General features: G+C 30.7%; 1 protein-coding gene and 1 long non-coding RNA gene across 3 annotated transcripts in view; both read right to left on the reverse strand.

Moving 5' to 3' along the window:
- mas (trypsin-like serine protease domain-containing protein masquerade) overlaps positions 1–7,929 on the reverse strand; it is a 63,101-nt gene extending 55,172 nt beyond the window's left edge. For both annotated transcript variants that reach the window (XM_075305930.1, XM_075305929.1), the window contains exon 1: positions 7,756–7,929. The gene's annotated coding sequence lies outside the window, so the exon portion shown is untranslated. The remainder of the gene's footprint in view (positions 1–7,755) is intronic.
- A 9,595-nt stretch (positions 7,930–17,524) lies between these two features.
- On the reverse strand, positions 17,525–17,846 carry LOC142234081 (uncharacterized). Its single transcript, XR_012721556.1, has 2 exons — positions 17,764–17,846; positions 17,525–17,701 (listed from the first exon to the last, which is right to left on the reverse strand). It is a non-coding gene; the product is annotated as an uncharacterized LOC142234081 (long non-coding RNA).
- Positions 17,847–22,543: the final 4,697 nt, after the last annotated feature.

A 22,543-nucleotide genomic window follows, 5' to 3' on the forward strand; every position in this document is an offset into this window, starting at 1 on the left:
AGCATATGAAGAAAAAAAGCTGAGAAAGCTAAAAATTAAAATTTGCTTCCTAGAAGCAAGTACACAAAACCTAAATAAAAAAGAGAATTGTGTCTTAAGAGTATCCTTACTTGTATTCTCCGCTTCTTTGGCTCGGAATCAATACCAAATTTTTTAAAGTAAAGACAAAATCTTTGGAACCGAGTATGCTTTTTTTTCAGTGCATGTACCAAATTTCAGCCGGATCGGATGAAATTTGCTTCTCTTAAAGCAATCGCAAGCCAAATTTGGACGTCCGTTTATATGGGGGCTATACGTAAAAGTGGACCGATATGGCCCATTTGCAATACCGTACGACCTACATCAATAACAACTACACACAAAAAAAAATTTTTCTGATTCAATCACCAAATTAATTGATCCAATTAATTTTTTAATTGAAATGTCTTCAATCACTTAAATGATAGTATCAATCACAGTTTTAATTGGGCATAGAAAAAATTCTTGATTAAAAAATTAATTGATTTTTCAGAAAAATTCAATTAATTTTTTAATTGATTCAATTAAAAATTTAATTGATGTTGATTGCAAAACTCAATTAATTTATTAATTAAAAAAGGTAACTATTATTAATTACTTTGTGAATTGACTTAGAGTTTTTATTTGGATTAACAAATGATTGTTTGAAATACATTTTTAATTAAAAATTAAAAAGTTAATTGTATCAATTAATTTTTTAATTAAAAATTTTAAAATTTTCAATCATTGACTTAATTAACTTAATGTTTCTATCATGATTAAAAAGTTAATTGTATCAATTAATTTATTAATTGAAAAAAATTTCAACTTCAATTAACTTTTTAATTGGAAATATTTTGGTGATATTTTTTTCTGTGTACTTGTGCCAAGTTTCAAGTCGTTAGCTTGTTTCGTTCGGAAGTTAGCGTGATTTCAACAGACGGACGGACGGACATGCTCAGATCGACTCAGAATTTCACCACGACCCAGAATATATATACTTTATGGGGTCTTAGAGCAATATTTCGATGTGTTAGAAACAGAATGACAAAGTTATGGTGGAGGGTATAAAAACAGGTTGTTACTATTCCTAGTCTCACCGAACCTAGCTTTAAATCTAGGCTCTATAAAAAAACAAAATAACAAGTATATACGGCCGTAAGTTCGGCCAGGCCGAATCTTATGTACCCTCCACCATGGATTGCGTAGGAACTTCTACTAAAGGCTGTCATCCACAATCGAATTACTTGGGTTGCGATAACACTTGCCGATGGCAAGGTATCGTAAAACTTTTTAACACTGTCTTCTAAATTGTAAGTTAGTCCATAAGGGGTATATATTAAACAAAAAAAAAAAAGGCCGATTAAATACGTATATAATTCAGTTTGACAAAATTTTCTATAGAAATAAAATGTTGACAAAATTTTCTATGGAAGTAAAATGTTGACAAAATTTTCTGTAGCAATAAAATTTTGACAACATTTTCTATAAAAATAAAATGTTGCCAAATTTTCTATAGAAATAAAATGTTGACAAAATGTTCTATAAAAATAAAATGTTGACAAAATTGCCTATAGAAATAAAATGTTAACAAAATTTTCTACAGAAATAAATTTTTTACAAAATTTTCTATAGAAATAAAATTTTGACAAAATTTTCTATGGAAATAAAATGTTGACAAACATTGCTATAGAAATAAACTTTTTACAAAACTTTCTATAGAAATGAAATTTTGACAAAACTTTCTATAGTAATAAAATTTGACAATTTTTACATGGCTGTTAGAGGCCATATACTAACGAAGTGTACCAAATTTCAACCGCATCGGATGACTTTTGCTCCTCCAAGAGGCTCCGGAGGTCAAATCTGGGGATCGGTTTATATGGGAGCTATATATAATTATGGACCGATATGGACCAATTTTTGCATGGTTGTTAGAGACCATATACTAACACCACGTACTAAATTTCAATTGGATCGGATGAATTTTGCTCATCCAAGAGGCTCCAGAGTTCAAATCTGGGGATCGGTTTATATGGGAGCTATATATAATTATGGACCGATATGGACCAATTTTTGCATGCTTGTTAGATACCGTATACTAACATCAGGTACCCAATTTCAAACGGATCGGATGAATTTTACCCCTCCACGAGGCTCCGGAGGTCAAATCTGGGGATCGGTTTATATGGGAGCTATATAAAATTATGGACCGATATGGACCAGTTTTTGTATGGTTGTTAGAGACCATATACTAACACCACGTACCAAATTTCAATCGGGTAGGATGAAGTTTGCTCCTCCAAGAGGCTCCGGAGGTCAAATCTGGGGATCGGTTTATATGGGAGCTATATATAATTATGGACCGATATGGACCAGTTTTTGCATGGTTGTTAGAGACCATATACTAACACCACGTACCAAATTTCAACCGGATCGGATGAATTTTGCCCCTCCAAGAGGCTCCGGAGGTCAAATCTGGGGATCGGTTTATATGGGGGCTATATATAATTATGGACCGATATGGACCAATTTTTGCATGGTTGTTAGAGACCATATACTAACATCAGGTACCAAATTTCAACCGGATCGGATGAATTTTGCTGCTCCGGAAGGCTCCGCAAGCCAAATTTGGGGATCGGTTTATATGGGGGCTATACGTAAACGTGGGCCGATATGGCCCATTTTCAATACCATCCGACCTACATCAATAACAACTACTTGTGCCAAGTTTCAAGTCGATAGCTAGTTTCGTTCGGAAGTTAGCGTGATTTCCACAGACGGACGGACAGCCGGACAGACGGACAGACGGACGGACGGACGGACATGCTTAGATCGACTCAGAATTTCACCACGACCCAGAATATATATACTTTATGGGGTCTTAGAGCAATATTTCGATGTGTTACAAACGGAATGACAAAGTTAATATACCCCCATCCTATGGTGGAGGGTATAATAAAATAAAAATTAGTTCTCAAAATTACAGGTCTCATTTATCGAATGTTTTCTTAATTTGAAAAGCAAACTTTAAAACAAAAATACCAAAACCTTAAAACCCGGAATAGAATTTGGTATTTTTGTTTTAAAGTTTGCTTTTCAAATTAAAAAAAACATTTTTAACTTCCGATAAATGAGACCTGCAATTTTGATTTTTAGGCCCACTTATACTATTCAATTCATTGGTGGTCAACTTCTCTTCTTAAAGCCAAATCGCTTCCTAAAAAATGCCTTTATTTTAATAAAGTTCGGAATCAATACCAACATCTATGTATGGTCAAAATCTATGGATACAAATTAACTTTTTTGGCTGTATTTCTAGCGCCCATTTCTGCCAAATAGGGTCATATTACCCACATTAATCTTACTGAACTTACTGGTTTTTATTTAACTATATCCCATATCCCATCTAGAATTTAGAATATATTTAGAATATCAATTCCACTTAAATTGCCCGGATCCGCCAAATAGGATAATATTCCAATTTTATTTCTTAAAACCTTAAAACCCATTATTTTGTTCAGCTAGTGTTAAAATCATTCACGGTGTATCACCCAGGCTGTACAACTGAACAAAAATAAATAATTCGTAGGGTAAAATCTATAATGCTGTAAGGTACTTTTCATATATCTATTTTTATATATTGAAATCACTTTCACTTTCCATTTTAATGATGATCTCCTAAAAATGGACTGCATGGAAATGTAAATATTTTTAGAAAAAAAAACTAGTAAGGAAAGTCTAAAGTCAGGCGGGGCCGACTATATTCTACTCTGCACCACTTTGTAGATCTAAATTTTCGATTCCATATCACATCCGCCAAATGTGTTGGCTGCTATATAAAGGTTTGTCCCAACTACGTACATTTAAATATCACTCGATCTGGACATAATTTGATAGACATCTACAAAATCTATAGACACAAAATTTAAGTCAGCTAATGCACTAGGGTGGAACACAATGTTAGTAAAAACAAGTAACGAAAGTCTAAAGTCGGGCGGGGCCGACTATATTATACCCTGCACCACTTTGTAGATCTAAATTTTCGATACCATATCACATCCGTCAAATGTGTTGGGTGCTATATATAAAGTTTTGTCCCAAATAACTACATTTAAATATCACTCGATCTGGACAGAATTTGATAGACTTCTACAAAATCTATAGACTCAAAATGTAAGTCGGCTAATGCACTAGGGTGGAACACAATGTTAGTAAAAAAATATGGGAAACATTTAAATCTGAAGCAATTTTAAGGAAACTTCGCAAAAGTTTAGTTATGATTTATTGCTCGATATATATGTATTAGAAGTTTAGGAAAATTAGAGTAATTTTTACAACTTTTCGACTAAGCAGTGGCGATTTTACAAGGAAAATGTTGGTATTTTGACCATTCGAAATCAGAAAGACATATATATATGGGAGCTATATCTAAATCTGAACCGATTTCAACCAAATTTGGCACGCATAGCTACAATGCTAATTCCACTCCCTGTTCAATTAAATCGGAGTAAAAGATTGGCCACTGTGGTCATATGAGTGTAAATCGGGCGAACGATATATATGGGAGCTATATCTAAATCTGAACCGATTTCAATAAAATTTGGTACACTTGACTACACTACTAATTGTACTCCTAGTGCAAAATTTCAACCACATTGGGGTAAAACTCTGGCTTCTGGGAACGTATTAGTCCATATCGGGCGAATGATATATATGGGAGCTATATCTAAATCTGAACCGATTTCAATAAAATTTGGCACACTTGACTATAGTACTAATTGTTCTTTTTGTGCAAAATTTTAAGCAAATTAGGGTAAAACTCTGGCTTCTGGGGCCATATAAGTCCATATCGGGCGAAATATATATGGGAGCTATATCTAAATCTGACCCGATTTCTTCCAAAATCAATAGGGTTCTATTCTGAGCCAAAATACATACTTGTGCCAAATTTGAAGTCGATTGAACTAAAACTGCTACCTAGACTTTGATTACAAAAAGGTGTTCACGGACAGACGGACATGGCTATATCGACTCAGGAGCCCATCCTGAGCATTTTTGCCAAAGACACCATGTGTCTATCTCGTCTCCTTCTGGGTGTTGCAAACATATGCACTAACTTTTAATACCCTGTTCCACAGTGTGGCACAGGGTTTAAAAATGGTTGTATTCGACCTATCGCGATATTGTATGGTGATGACCCTAAGAGCTACATAGCTCAGTGGATAGTGTGTTGGCTTACAAAACTATTGGGCTATGGTTCGACTCCGTCTAGGCAAAAGGTAAAATTTAGAAAAAAGTTATGAAATTTGATATTTGCTCTACATTCTTGGTATTACAAAAGAGAAAGTGGTGGTGAGTGCTTAATGAATCATGTGGAGTGTGAGACATATACACTCAAAGAAAAAAAACGTTTGGAAAACGTGTACCGAAAACATTTTTCTTTTGTTAGAGTTTTTTGAATTGCTTCGAAAATTTTAAACTTTTATCACCAAAAAAATTCGTTTGTTACAAAATTTTTATTTTTTCAATAAAAAAAGTTATTTTTGAAACAACAACACAGTCCAATTCGTTTATATCAAACACTGTTCTTTTCTGACTTTAGGTCTTTAATAAGACACATTTTATAGTTCAAAATTTAATATACTACAATGTAATGTTGAACATTTTTTTCGGAATCTTCTGAACTTATCTGGAATATATGTAAAAAAAAAAGAAAAACAAAAAACTTTGGTCGAAGAAGGGATCGAACCCAAGACCCTTGGCATACAAGTCGGACGTAGCAACCACTGCTCCACGGTGCCAAACTAAATGATTGTTTCTGTTAAATAGACTTTGTTTATTCGGTTCGTGGGCGCCGCAAGCTATACTATATAAATATAACTTATATGGATATTTATCTATTGATGACCATAACAGGTACATAGCTCAGTGGTTAGTGTGTTGGCTTACAAAGTGCATGGTCCGCGGTTCGATTCTCCGTCCAGGCGAAAGGTAAAAAATTTTAAAAATTTATAAAATCGTATAATTTCTTCTACATTGTTGGTATTACAGGAAAAGGTGTTAAGAACTAAAAAACTCGTGGATGTGAGAAAGATATGAGGGACAATGCAATTAGCAAGAAAACCATGTTTTTTTTTTGAGTTTGTCTTTATGAAATTGTTTTTACATCCTGGAATAGAATAAACGTTTATCACAAAAAGTATATACTTTTCTTCCAAATACACTTCCTTACAGCGAAAAGCAAATGGGAAAAGAACTTTGTTTGTCTAAAATTTCGTTTGGGAGGAAAGAATTATTTTTTTGCGTGTAGGGAAGATAAAATTAGCCAGGAAATTAAAACAATTCTGTGGACTTTTGAGAAAATAACTTATTTCTTTGCAGGAAAATTGAAGCTAGTATTTAATACATTTAATTAGCTATGGTGTCTTTTAATTTAAGGAAAGGTTTAAACTCAATATTATACAATTTTGTATGCTGTTGATTTTTTTCAAAAATTTTAACTTTAAAATGTACAGTATTTTTTAAGAAAGTATTAAACTTACGTTGTTTTGTCAAAATTCTACAGAATTAAGCTAGAACAGTGAAACCTCTCAAACATAGACACTGTGAAAAGCGGACACCTCCCAAACATGGACAGTTGTTAGGGAACCATTTGCAATATTAACACAATAAAATTAAGCTCTTATACCTGGACACCTCCCAAAGGTGGACAAAATTTAGGCGACCGTGTGTTTTCACCTTTCAGAGGTTTCACTGTATTTAATAAATTGTAAAATACGTCAAAAACAAATATCACAGCAATAACATACTTATACATTGTTCCAAACAAATTTGTTTTTACCGCGAAAACGATTTCCAAACGATGTTCGTTGGTCAAAAATTTCGTTTGGGATAAAAGCATTTTCTTTTGCGTGTTATATAAAGGTCAAAATCTGTGGATCAACTTTTTTAACTTTCGGAGTGCATGGAGAAAATGACAATAATTTACATTAATATATGGAAAAAGAAACTCCAAATAGGGTTAAGAGTACAAACAAGTGTTTTTTGTTTATAGTTTTTCTTATATTGTTAATTGAAAACCACACAATATGCCAAGAACGGTTCCCTAAATGATTTATAGTCTCTCCATACCAAGTTCATTGCCTTTTATTTTCGATTATTCAGCACTTCGTGATCTGCCGTAACATTTTTGTACTACATATTTTTTGGACATTCTTTTATTTGGTAGATTGACTTTTAGAAAGAGTTTGTGTCTTAAGTCTTTTGTTCTTTTATATGTCGAAGTGCAAAAATTCACAGCTTATATATTGTGTCTTTGAAATAATGGATAAGAAAATAATTTTAATATTTATAAACACGTTGTTCTTTAGTTTGTATGAAATTCTTGTGAAGTCCTGTATGAATTTTATAGTGTGTTTGGTATTTTGGTATTTTTGAGACCAGACTTGAATAAAAACAATAGCTAACGGTCCTCGGGTACACTGATATTGGAGCTTATATTTATGTACACTGATATGGAAACACTCACAAAATACCTCAATATAGTATGTAAGACACATAAATTGACTGTTGAAGTTGATATCCTTTCACTTTGATTGAGAAAAATCCTTTTATTGATATCAGATCCTATCTGAGACTTAACATATGCAACCAGATTTTGGTTTCAATTCTAATCAGTTGCAGGTTATTTTTTGTTTTGTTAAGACATTATAATTTATTTTTTATGGTCACATATTTTTCGCATTTCTCTAATACCTTTTACAATAGAAGTAGTTTTACTTTTCCTTAAACGACTATTGTCTTTTCAATTTTTTCTCTCTGTTTGCTTCACTTTTCTTTTACTATAAAATTTGTTTCACGACGCGAGTATTCCTTTGAGGCGCGTGTTATTCCAATGAAAGCTCTTGCCAAACTGAATTGTCCATGATAACCAATGGTCTAGTAATGCGGTCATTTCTTTCAATTTGTTGTAGGTACATTCTTTTTACAATGTCTCTACAGGCAACAGCTACGCTAACAGCGGCAGTGGTAATCGTGGCAGTAGCAACAGGTGCCAGTGTTTGTTCATAATCGAGGTAGAGAAATACTACAACCTAAGACAAGTTAAGACACACACGAATTGGCCACTTTAACTTCCAATAAGCCATTCATCCACGGTTCGATGTCAGCAAACAGAATTTCTTCTTTATTGCAGCTTCTTCTTAACTTCTATGTGAGATAATTTAAAAAAGAAATTGTTTACCTGTTACTCTCTCTCTCTCTCTCTCTCTCACTGTCATCGAATCTCGAATTGTGAGAGAGGAGAGATTAAACGAATAAGGCATCTTGCTTAATCTCTTCTATCTTGATATGTGTGGCAGGGCTAAATGCTCTGTGCTAGGGTTTTGTTGTTGCAATCCCAAGAGATGTAAACATAAAATTTCCCCTCAAAATCTCTTTCACCTCTTTGAGGTGATTGATTTTATGATATATGTATGAACTTGGCAGAAAATTACACTAGTTGGCTGAAAAATACACTGCTTCAATTCTATATCATTTTTCATCGTAAGCGTATAATACATACAATCCTTAGGTGCACTCAAAAAAAAGTGAACTCTCTATTTCACTAAAGCCAATTTAACTTTATATTAGTTCATAGAATCATTATGTTTGGAAAAAGTTTACTTTACTCAAATAATTTTTTGCGTACGTTAGTTAAATGAACTAAAAAACAGGAAAAAATTGTACAAAAATAAAGCATAAAGGTTTCCTAATTTCGTATTTCTCACAAAATAGTTCATTATTTCTTTAAATTTGTAAATTTTACCAAAAATGTGTCCATCATGAACTTCGTATGGCACTAAAGACATTCTTGCAATTTTGAACTCCAAGATTTCTTTTAAAACTACAAAATTTTCTTTAACAAGTGCAAAAACTTAGTTATGTCTAATAAATTTTCTTGAATTTGTCGAAAAATATTTACTTATTTTTACCATATCGGAGTGATGCCAGCGCTTGTAATACTGTTTAGTTAAAATTTTCTAAAAAAATTCAAAATTTTCTAAAATTAATCGAAAGTTATCTTTCCTGGTGGGTTCACTGTTTTTTCAGTGTGTAATATATTCTTATATATTTTCAAGAAATGACAAAGACCTAATGTTTCACATGAACTAACAAAACACATATATAGCATACTACAAAAAGAGATATTTTCATTAAAATTTTTAATAACAATTATCATTACTGACACAATACGCTCTTGCCTTCAGTAGGAGATATCTCAATGGACTGAATGGGTCTAAGTGAGCCTGAAACTAAATCGGGCTGCCATTTTAACCTAACCTTACTGTGTCCATGGCGGAGGGTAATTAAAACTCGATATATTCAAAGTAGCCCTATCTCCCATTTTACTTTTTAACACTATGTGTTGGCTTAAAACATGGAGCTCATTATGAACACCAGTTATAGATTTTCTTTTTATACCCTTCGCCACTACTGTGGTACAGGGTATAATTATACCCTTCACCACTACTGTGGTACAGGGTATAATAAGTTTGTGCATTTGTATGTAACGCCAAGAAGGAAAAGTCCGAGACCCATCGTTTAGTATACCGATCGTTTTAGAATTAAATTCTGAGTCGATTTAGCGATGTCCGTCTGTCTGTCTGTCCGTCTGTCTGTCTGTTGATGTATTTTTGTGTGCAAAGTACAGCTCGCAGTTTTAGTCCGATTGTCCCAAAATTTGGTACAGGGTCCTGTTTCGGCTCAAACACGATCCCTATTGAAAAAATCGGTTCAGATTTAGATATAGCTGTCATATATATTTTTCACCGATCTGGTCATAATTGGCGTGTATATCAACCGATCTTCCTCAAATTCCGTACATCCGAATATTTTATGAGTCTCGAAAAACTTGCAAAATATCAGCCAAATCGGTTCAGATTTAGATATAGCTCGCATATATAGCTTTCGCCCGATTTACACTCATTTGCCCACAGAGGCCAATTTTTTGCTCCGATTTAGTTGAAATTTTGCACAGGGAGTATAATTAGCATTGTAGCTATGCGTGCCAAATTTGGTTGAAATCGGTTCAGATTTAGATATAGCTCCCATATATAGCTTTCGCCCGATTTACACTCAAATGACCACAGAGGCCAATTTGTTGCTCCGATTTAGTTGAAATTTTACACAGGGAGTAGAATTAGCATTGTAGCTATGCGTGCCAAATTTGGTTGAAATCGGTTCAGATTTAGATATAGCTCCCATATATATGTTATTCTGATTTCGACAAAAATGGTCAAAATACCAACATTTTCCTTGTAAAATCGCCACTGCTTAGTCGAAAAGTTGTAAAAATGACTCTAATTTTCCTAAACTTCTAATGCATATATATCGAGCGATAAATCATAAATAAACTTTTGCGAAGTTTTCTTAAAATTGCTCCAGATTTAAATGTTTCCCATATTTTTTTACTAACATTGTGTTTCACCCTAGTGCATTAGCCGACTTAAATTTTGAGTCTATAGATTTTGTAGAAGTCTATCAAATTCTGTCCAGATCGAGTGATATTTAAATGGATGTATTTGGGACAAACCTTTATATATAGCCCCCTGCACATTTGACGGATGCGATATGGTATCGAAAATTTAGATCTACAAAGTGGTGCAGGGTATAATATAGTCGGCCCCGTCCGACTTTAGACTTTCCTTACTTGTTTTTTACTTTAATTTAATCGTCTTGTACGATTCGCCAAAAGCTTCGACTTCGTTGTGTTGGTCTTTTTCTACAGGAAGCTTATTCATTCGATTGGAAGAGTTTATAAAGGGGTCTGATTGAGCTTTTTATTATTTTTATTTATTGTTTCTGTGGCACAGTGTATTCTGGAATGCTAAACATAACAACGTGTATAACAAAATATAGCATAATTGTGGAAATGTGGTTTAACTATTTTCTGGTATGTGAGGTATGTTGCAAAAGATGATATGTGAGTTCTTTTATAGTAATCATCACATGTTTTATGCTGAAACTGCATTCTTGTTGGTACAAAGAGATGAAATGATTTTCAGGTAAATTATTGAACATTTAAGGAGTTTAAATAGGCGACAGGTATATAATATATGACACATTCCAATAGTGGTGTATTGGTTGTCATTGTTCTTTGGGTAGAAAATTTATCTTACACGAAAAAATGTGGTTCTATATTTTAATTTAAACTATAATTTGTTTACGCTTAGAGATTGTAGTGGGGATTAAAAGTCGACTTTTCAATTTTTTGATTAATTTTCAACACAAAAAGGTAAATCACACTCACCATCAGGCGATTTTTCCAACATCAAAAGTGGATTAGTCGATTTTACAAAAAAATCACCTACGACTTTTCGACTTTTTTTTGGCAAAAAAATCGGTTATGGATTTTTGTATTCCTAGCACAGATGTACCGTCAAGGTGCCCGGCCATGAATCTCACGGTCATCATCTTACTCTCCTTTACATGGACGGAAAATACTGTAAAACTTATATGTTTGGCACATTATTTTTAAGTGCAAGCATATAATGTGCATAAACTAGTATAACATGTTCGGGACAACACATTTTCTTAAATATAATATCTCTGAATGCAAACATACATATATTAATTTGGAATTTTCGTATAAATATGTATAGGTTTAGAAAAGTCAGATAGTGCAAGAGAGAATAGAGAAAAAAGATAAAGGTGGCGATGGAGACAGACAACGAAAGACATCAACGTATCACAGTGAGAAAATTAAATATATATTTTTATATTTATCAACATAATTTTTTGAAATGTACGGGACACGTGTGTGGAAACCATGGAGTGATTAATCAGTACTTCAGATTTTATGCCAGACTTCCACTGATACTACTCTCTAAATGAGTTCAAATCTTTTCGAATTTTTTTTTCAGATCGAAGGATATGGTTAACTAAGTTAACCCTCAAAAACAACAACGTGTTGATAATTCTGAGCGGTGTTTGCAGCTGTTAACTCGTAATACACCCGAGTTTTTCCGTCGATATGTGACAATGGATGAAACATGGCTCCATCACTACACTCCTGAGTCCAATCGACAGTCGGCTGAGTGGACAGCGACCGGTGAACCGTCTCCGAAGCGTGGAAAGACTCAAAAGTCCGCTGACAAAGTAATGGCCTCTGTTTTTTTGGGATGCGCATGGAATAATTTTTATCGATTATCTTGCGAAGGGAAAAACTATCAACAGTGACTATTATATAGCGTTATTGGAGCGTTTGAAGGTCGAAATCGCGGCAAAACGGCCCCATATGAAGAAGAAAATAGTGTTGTTCCACCAAGACAACGCACCGTGCCACAAGTCATTGAGAACGATGGCAAAAATTCATGAATTGGGCTTCGAATTGCATCCCCACCCACCGTATTCCCCATATCTGACCCCCAGCGACGTTTTCTTGTTCTCAGGCCTCAAAAGAATGCTCGCAGGGAAAAAATTTGGCTGCAATGAAGAGGTGATCGCCGAAACTGAGGCCTATTTTGAGGCAAAACCGAAGGAGTACTACCAAAATGGTATCAAAAAATTGGAAGGTCGTTATAATCGTTGTATCGCCCTTGAAGGGAACTATGTTGAAAAATAAAAACGAATTTTGACAAAAAAAAATAAATTTGTTTTTCTTTGTTAGACCGGGGAATTATCAGCCAACCTGTTATAGTATTAAATACCATTTTTTGAGTTTTATCTACACGCAAAAAAATAATTCTTTCCTCCCAAACGAAATTTTAGACAAACAAAGTTCGTTTCTCATTTGCTTTTCGCTGTAAGGAAGTGTATTTGGAAGAAAAGTATATACTTTTTGTGATAAACGTTTATTCTTTTCCAGGATGTAAAAACAATTTCATAAAGACTAACTCAAAAAAATTTTTTTTCTGGCTAATTGCATTTTCCCTCACATCTTTCTCACTTCCACGAAGATTTTTAGTTCTTAGCACCTTTTTCTGTAATACAAACAATGTAGAAGAAATTATACGATTTTATAAATTTTTAAAATTTTTTTACCTTTCGCCTGGACGGAGAATCGAACCGCGGACCATGCACTTTGTAAGCCAACACACTAACCACTGAGCTATGTACCTGTTATGGTCATCAATAGATAAATATCCATATAAGTTATATTTATATAGCATAGCTTGCGGCGCCCACGAACCGAATAAACAAAGTTTATTTAACAGAAACAAACATTTAGTTTGGCACCGTGGAGCAGTGGTTGCTACGTCTGACTCTCATGCCAAGGGTCGTGGCTTCGATCCTTGCTTCGACCAAAGTTTTTTTTTTTTTTTTACATACATTCTACATATGTTCGGAAGATTCCGAAAAAAATGTTCAACATTACATTGTACTATATTAAATTTTGAACCGTAAAATGTGTTTTATTAAAGACCAAAAGTCAGAAAAGAACAGTGTTTGATATAAACGAAATGGACTCTGTTGTTGTTTCAAAAATAACTTTGTTTATTGAAAAAATAATAACTTTGTAACAAACGAATTTTTTTGGTGATAAAAGTTTAAAATTTTCGAAGCAATTCAAAAAACTCTAACAAAAGAAAAACGTTTTCGGTACACGTTTTCCAAACGTTTTTTTTTTTCTTTGCGTGTATAAGATATTGCAACAAATAAAGACTAAACGGAAAAAATCATGTTTGGTTTCAACCACACAATTAATTGATCCAACTAATTTTTAGTTGGAATGTCTTCAATCACAGAAATGATAGTATCAACCATCAAAGTCAATGAAAAAATTTATTGATCCAATTAAAAAGTTAATTGATAAAATTATTTTTTGTGATTGATGTTTTTATGATTAAAAAAATTGTTGAACCAATTAAATTTTACATTTTTTTTAAATTCAATTCAAATTTTAATTAGAATCATATTAATGATATGTTTTATATTTACATTTTTGTGAATATAATTAAAATATTATATATTTATTAAATTAAATTAGATTTTATGGGTAAAAGTGGGTAAAAACCCTTATTTTACAGAGAGGGGATTCAAGGATAAGTCTAGAAGTAATGGTGAATATTGATAAATTATTTTGAATACTATATATTACTTACTTTATAGCTTGATGATGTCACAGTTTGGTATACACCCAGAAAAAAAGTGGTTTCGAAACTAAAGAAAAAAATGTTCATCAATTTAGTTTAGCCATTTTATTTCCATTAAGTTAAATTTTTGTGTGAAATAATAAAATTTACTTGTTCCAGTAAAAAAAAATCTAATCTGAAAGCAGTTAAGAATAGTTCATTAACTAGAATAAGGCATGGAATTTTACTAATACTGTTTTCTTCGCTGGATATAAGAATTTACTACTGAACAAGAAAATTTTATTCACTGATAACAAAGCATTCGTAAAAATAAACAAAAAACCGTACTAAAACCAAGTTTCCTCAAATTTAGTAAAATTTCTTATAAAATGATAATTCTGACATCCTTTATTATAGAAAGCTTATCATACATACGAATGACACTTGGCATAGAAATATATTTTAGTTCATTCGTACTAAGAAGTATTCAATCCTTTCAAAACTTAAGGAAACATACCTGTTAGAAAATAGGAAATTTTCCTATATCTCTTTTGTCTACCTGTAATCGATACCTTGCATCTGTGTAATCGATATCTTTGCGCGTGGGTTGTTTTTCAGTTGGAATCGCGTTGTTATAGTATACGGAGAGATTATTAAAAAATAATATAGTAAAATAATATAATAAATAACAAATAAAATATGTGTTATTTTAAATTAGTGAGAACAATTTTCGTTTTTTTGAAAATTATTAAACATAAATAACAAACAATAAGTCTATCAATGTTCGTGATGGTGTACAAAGAAAGAAAACACCAACAGAATAACAACCCCTTCATTCATCAGGTAATATTCATTCGTGAAAAAATTGGTTTATAATTTTTATATTTGTAGGCATTGAAATTGTCAAATGGGGACAAAATCGTTAGGCAGCAACTTATTAAAAGTGAAAGGCACAAGAAGAAGAAAAAAATTACGTTTTACAGTTGATAACATTACATGAAAATTGGAAATAGTGGAATAATAAACTAATATTTCGATGCTGTTGATTCTTAATAAATATATTTAATATATTAATAAAACCTGTATTTTATTGAAGAAAAAATTGTCTATATAAATAAATAAAATTGCATTTAAAAACGAAGATAAGCAGTTCTAATTTTGAAGTAAAAGGTTTATAACAAATTTATAACAAATAATTTCGACAAAATTAATGAAAAAAGTTCAATAAAATCATTCCATATACGAATTCAATTCAGTTAATTTTTTTCATTCTGTAGTATATTTAGTGGTACATAAATATATGGAAATGTTAACTAATATATGGAATGCATTCTACCTAATTTTTATGAAAATCACATCGTTCAAACAAATAAAAATGTCTTTGGCGCTATACGAAGTTCAACTTTATTCACAATGAGTTCATTTTAACTTAAAGAAGTGGTCACTTTTTTCTGGGTGTAGGAATTACTACACAGAAAAAAAGTGTCTCGTAAATTTAAGAAGATTTTTACAATAATTTATTACAAGAATTTTCCAGAATTTTAGTTCATTTTTCGTATCTTCAACGAAAATTAACTACTCGAAAGGAAATTTTACAAATTCTAAGTAGCAATCGTTTAGTTCATGGCCTACAAAATACGATGGAAATTTCCTTAAAAAATTTCTTAACTGGTAGTTAAAAATTCGTTTGTCATGCTATAAAACTACTTGTGAAATGTAAAGTATTTTCTAAATAATAAGTGCAATTTACCATAAGATTTTTTTGTATGAGAAAATATTTTTTTACGAAAAATGAACTTGAAAGTGGATAGCAATTTCTTATTGACAATTCCTATGGTTAATAATTGTTGGTAAAAAATTTCCCAATGAAATATTTTTAGTTCACATGTAATTAAATTTATAGACATTTTCTTCAAAAATGGGTAGATATCATTTCATGAAGTTTTTGCTAATTTTAAGTTAAACGTTTCATCGTTCTTATACTGATATGCATTTAAGAGTATTGTTTTTAGAGTAAATTGTGGACAGATGCGATGAACTAATGCATAGTACAGAGATCTTTCTCGTCAAAGTAGAATATGTTTAATGTAAAGATGATGTTACTTGATTTTTTTTGTTTTTGAGAGAGAGAGCATGCAATGCAATAATGAGAAATGGTAACGAGTGATGGGGATGTTGTGTATATCTGAGCGTGGGGTTGTTTTTGTTCTTTCAGTGGTTTGTGTGTGTGTGTGTTTATTATTGGCGAATGGTTTATTTGTCTGGATGAGGTGTTGTTTTCAATGAAGGCACATGTGTTTTTGTTGTTGTAGAAATGTTTTGGTTTTGCTTGGTTTTGTTTGGCATGCTTCAGTTATATAGTTGGCGTTGGCGTGGGCTGTTGCATCTTTTTATCCAGTATGTAACAAGGGAATATAAAGGTATGGAATATTTTGGTTTTTTTAGACATATATTGGTGTTTGTTTATTAAAACTTTGAAATGAAAGGTATTAATATTTTAGCGATGAGATGTACGATGGCGAAGTGATGATCGGTAGCTTAGAAAAATGTTATTAAGAATGTTCAATATTTAGGAAAAAATGCTGAAATGGAAAGTATATTGAAATTGTTTTATCTGATTTAATTTTTATTATTCAATGTAAAAAATAAATATTCAATTTCAGAGTAACTCCAGATGAATTTGGAAAATTGTTTGTTACACCTCAGCGTATAGTTTAATGATAAATAGGTAAGAGTGGTTTTCTATGTGGTTTTCTATTAAAAAATAATATTCTTTTATTATTATTTGCTAATTATTATTATTATTATTTTTTTTTAACAAGTTTCATGTTTTTCTTTGTTGTAACAAAATATCGAAGTTAAGAGCAACCCCACACGGATGAAAAAGACTGTTTTTCATATGTTTGGCTAAAAACATTATATGTTTGGAACACAAATTTTTAAACACAATATTTTTGAGTGCAAGCATATAATGTTCATAAACTAGCATAACATGTTTGGGACATATATGTTAATATGTTAGAACATATTATGTTTGGGACATAAAATGTTTGTAAATATAATATGCTTGGATGCAAACATATATCAATTTAGAAATAGCCTATAAACATATATGTGTTTAGTACACCCAGAAAAAAGTGACCCCTTCTTTAAGTTAAAATGAACTCATTGTGAAGAAAGTTGAACTTCGTATAGCGCCAAAGACATTTTTATTTGTTTGAACGATGTGATTTTCGTAGAAATTAGGTATAATGCATTCCCTATATTAGTTAACACTATACTACAGAATGAAAAAATTTAACTGATTTGAATTCATATATGGAATGATTTTATTTATTTATTCATTCATTTGGACAAATCTTACACATTTGTGATAAAACTTTTACTTCATAATTAGAACTGCTTACCTTCGTTTTTAAATACAATTTTATTTATTTATATAAGCAATTTTATCTTCAATAAAAGACATGTTTTATTAATATATTGAATATATTTATTAAGAATCAACAGCATCGAATCTCCTTAAAATATTAGTTTATTATTCCACTATTTCCAATTTCCATGTGATATTATCAACTGTAAAACGCACTTTTTCTTCTTCTTGTACTTTTCACTTTTAATAAGTTGCTGCCTTACAATTTCAATACCTATAAATATAAAAAATCATAAACCATTTTTGTTACAAAAGGTTAGCGTCACTGAATATTACCTGATAATTGAAGATTCCAAAATGAAGACAAATGAAAGGGTTGTTATTCTGCTGGTGTTTTCTTTCTTTATACACCATCACGATTGATAGATTAATTTTCAAAAAACGAAAATTTTTCTCACTAATTTAAAATAATAAATATTTTATATATTTTATTTGTTATTTATTATATTATTTTACGATATTATTTTTTAACAATCTCTCCGTATACCACAACAACGCGATTCCAACTAAAAAAACAACCCACGCGCAAACATATCGATTGCACCCACGCGCAAACACATCGATTACGATGACAGGTATCGATTCCAGGTAGACAATAGAAATATAGGAAAATTTCCTATATTCTAACAAGTGTATTTCCTTAAGTTTTGAAAGGATTGCATACTTCTTAGTACGAATGAACTAAAATATTTTTCTATGCCAAGTGTTGTTCGTATGTATGAACTTTCTATTGTAAAGGAAGTCGCAATTATCATTTTATAAGAAATTTTACTAATTTTGAGGAAACTTGGTTTTAGTTCGGGTTTTGTTTATTTTTACGAATGCTTTGTTATCGGTGAATAAAATTTTCTTGTTCAGTAGTAAATTCTTATACCCAGCGAAGAAAATAGTATGAGTAAAATTCCATGCCTTATTCTAGTTAATGAACTATTCCTATCTGCTTACAGTTTAGGATTTTTTTTACTGAAACGAGTAAATTTTATTATTTCTCACAAAAATTTACCTTAATGGAAATAAAATGGATAAACTATATTGATGAAAAATTTTTCCTTTAGTTTCGAAGGCACTTTTTTCTGGGTGTAGCTTGGAGCGCTATTTAACAGGGAGCGATATTGAATTAAGTTGGTGGTTGTTGCTTGTTATTACAAAATTAACATTTTATTTTTCCTTGGGCAATTGATCAGCTACTTCTTTGATCCTTACAAACTGTGTGGTCCGCTGTTCGAATCCCCGTCCGGCAAAAGGTAAAATTAAAATAAAAAAAATCATAAAATTGGATAATTTCTTCTACAATGTTTGTATTACAGAAAAAGGTGCTAAGAACTAAAAAATTTCGTGGAAGTGAGAAAGATGTGGGGGAATATACAATTGGGCAGAAACAAAATTTTGAGCATTCAGGTCGAAAACCTATGTTGTTAGCACCTATATTACCTGTTTATTTTCATAATTCATTATGATTGTAAATAAATAAATAAAATTTTGAGCACAATATTGTCTGGGAGAAATTTTTTTAAGCATATAATATTTTTGGGTGCAAAATGCTTCCAAACATATTATATGTTCACATAATAACATATTGTTTTTTGGAAGACAACATTATTGAATTTGGATGCAAAAATACAAAATGTTTGGAACTTTGACTACCCAAACATATATTGTTTAGACCAATATGCTTTCAAACATATTATATATTGCACCCAGAAAAAAGTGACCCCTTCTTTAAGTTAAAATGAACTCATTGTGAAGAAAGTTGAACTTCGTATAGCGCCAAAGACATTTTTATTTGTTTGAACGATGTGATTTTCGTAGAAATTAGGAATAATGCATTCCATATATTAGTTAACATTTTCCTATATTTATATACCACTATACTACAGAATGAAAAAATTTAACTAATTTGAATTCATATATGGAATGATTTTATTTATTTATTCATTCATTTGGACAAATCTTACACATTTGTGATAAAACTTTTACTTCATAATTAGAACTGCTTACCTTCGTTTTTAAATACAATTTTATTTATTTCTATAAGCAATTTTATCTTCAATAAAAGACATGTTTTATTAATATATTGAATATATTTATTAAGAATCAACAGCATCGAATCTCTTTGAAATATTAGTTTATTATTCCACTATTTCCAATTTCCGTGTGATATTATCAACTGTAAAACGCACTTTTTCTTCTTCTTGTACTTTTCACTTTTAATAAGTTGCTGCCTAACGATTTTGTCCTCCTTTTAAAATTTCAATACCTACACTCAAAAAAAAGTGAACTCTCTATTTCACTAAAGCCATATTAACTTTATATTAGTTCATAGAATCATTATGTTTGGAAAAAGTTTATTTTAGTCAAATAATTTTTTGCGTATGTTAGTTAAATGAACTAAAAAACGGGAAAAAGTTATACACAAATAAAGCATAAAGATTTCCTAATTTCGTATTTCTTACAAAATAGTTCATTATTTCTTTAAATTTGTAAATTTTACCAAAAATGTGTCCATCGTGAACTTCGTATGTCACTAAAGACATTCTTGCAATTTTGATCTCCAAGATTTCTCTTAAAACTACAAAATTTTCTTTAACTACTGAAAACATTTAGTTATGTCTAATAAATTTTCTTGAATTTGTCGAAAAATATTTACTTATTTTTGCCATATCGGAGTGATCCCAGCGCTTGTAATACCGTTTAGTTAAAATATTCTAAAAAAGTTCCAAATTTTCTAAAATTAATCGAAAGTTATCTTTCCTGGTGGGTTCACTGTTTTTTCAGTGTACAAATATAAAAAATCATAAAACATTTTTGTTGCAAAAGGTTAGCGTCACTGAATATTACCTGATAATTGAAGATTCCAAAATGAAGACAAATGAAAGGGTTGTTATTCTGCTGGTGTTTTCTTTCTTTATACACTATCACGAAAATTGATAGATTTATTTAAAAAAACGAAAATTTTTCTCACTAATTTAAAATAACAAATATTTTATATATTTTATTTGTTATTTATTATATTATTTTACGATATTATTTTTTAACAATCTCTCCGTATATCAAAACAACGCGATTCCAACTAAAAAAACAACCGACGCGCAAATATATCGATTACACCCACGCGCAAACACATCGATTACGATGACAGGTATCGATTACAGGTAGACAATAGAAATTTAGGAAAATTTCCTATATTCTAACAAGTGTGTTTCCTTAAGTTTTGAAAGGATTGCATACTTCTTAGTACGAATGAACTAAAATATTTTTCTATGCCAAGTGTTGTTCGTATGTATGAAGAACTTTCTATTATAAAGGAAGTCGCAATTATCATTTTATAAGAAATTTTACTAATTTTGAGGAAACTTGGTTTTAGTTCGGTTTTTGTTTATTTTTACGAATGCTTTGTTATCGGTGAATAAAATTTTCTTTTTCAGTAGTAAATTCTTATACCCAGCGAAGAAAATAGTATGAGTAAAATTCCATGCCTTATTCTAGTTAATGAACTATTCCTAACTGCTTACAGTTTAGGATTTTTTTACTGAAACGAGTAAATTTTATTATTTTTCACAAAAATTTACCTTAATGGAAATAAAATGGATAAACTATATTGATGAAAATTTTTTCCTTTAGTTTCGAAGGCACTTTTTTCTGGGTGTGGAAGAGATCAAACATATAAATGTTTGGGCAATACCCAAAAATGTATATGCTTGAAGCAAAATATGTTTGAGAGTATATGTTACAGAAGCGATTTTTTGTGAGCGTGCAGATGGATTCGGGAAAATTTGTATATTTCTCCTCAGCGTATAATTTAATAGAGAAGTGGTAAGTTTTCTTTTAAAATTTGGCTTTCTTTTCACTAGAATATTTAAATTTTTATGACCTTTTTATTATCAAAATTACATGTTTTTAATACCTTATTTTAGTATTACAATAATCAAATATTTTTGGAAACAAATTTAATATTTTTATTGTAAAAAACAAATATTTAATTTCAGAATAACAATTTGGAAACATTTTTATGAGTTGGTAAGCTTTCTTCAACATTCTTTTAACCAGAATATTTAGTTTTTTTTTTTTTATGCATATTATTTCTTTAATTAGATTTTTTGGAAACCAATTTAATGTTTTCTATTTAATGTAAAAAATAAATATTTAATTTCAGAGTATCCCCAAATGAATTTCGATAACTTTTTAACCTCAGCGTACAATTTAATAGAGAATTGGTAAGTTTTATATTAAAACTTTGGCTTTCTTTTGGCAAGAATATTTATTGTATTATGTCCTCCACATCGATAAGAACACAGTTTTATGAGTTAATATATTACTTAATTCATTATTTCTCTAATTGTTTCAGGTACAAACATTATGAGGTACGTTTATCTAAGAAAAGTTGAATTCCTTACACCATTTAATAAAAAGCCCCAAATATGGTAAGTTACAAGCTAATTTAAAGAGATTAAAAATTATATTTTATTACATGTTATTTTTTAACAATTTTCATTATTCCTTCCATTTTCTTCAGCAAGATATGTGAATATACTAACGATGAATAAAAAACTAAGGAAAAGTCAAAATGTCCAAATAGCGAGTTAAAATAAACTACTTTCTTGTTCCACGTGGTCATAATTTTTATTCACAAAAACATTGTATTAAGAACTCTCATCATAAGTTTTTATAATAAAGTACTTTTGCTTAAAGAAAGTTGAATTTTAATGTATGAAAATTTTCATAATAGTAAAACGGGTTGTTGTTCCTTTAATTATTTAATTTCTCTGTACTGTGGAATGATTGATTTAAAAATAGTTTAGTCGTCGACATTTTAAGGAGACTGTTAACCACTTTTTATTATCGGGTTTCCCAAAAAATAAGCAGGTAAACCAAAATAATAGTGACCTTTTAACTTGGTAGGGGTATATAAATCTTATGGTGTTGTAAAAATGAACTAAAATACAATGTTATAGATTAACTAAAATTTAAGACAATTATAAACTAGACAATTTGAAAAAAATCTTAAGGGCTAAATCATGGTCAATATTACTACAGTTTAGTTCATTTTGCAATGGAA

The sequence above is a fragment of the Haematobia irritans genome, chromosome 4, assembly GCF_050003625.1.
Source record: "Haematobia irritans isolate KBUSLIRL chromosome 4, ASM5000362v1, whole genome shotgun sequence".
Classification (NCBI taxonomy): Eukaryota; Metazoa; Arthropoda; class Insecta; order Diptera; family Muscidae; genus Haematobia; species Haematobia irritans.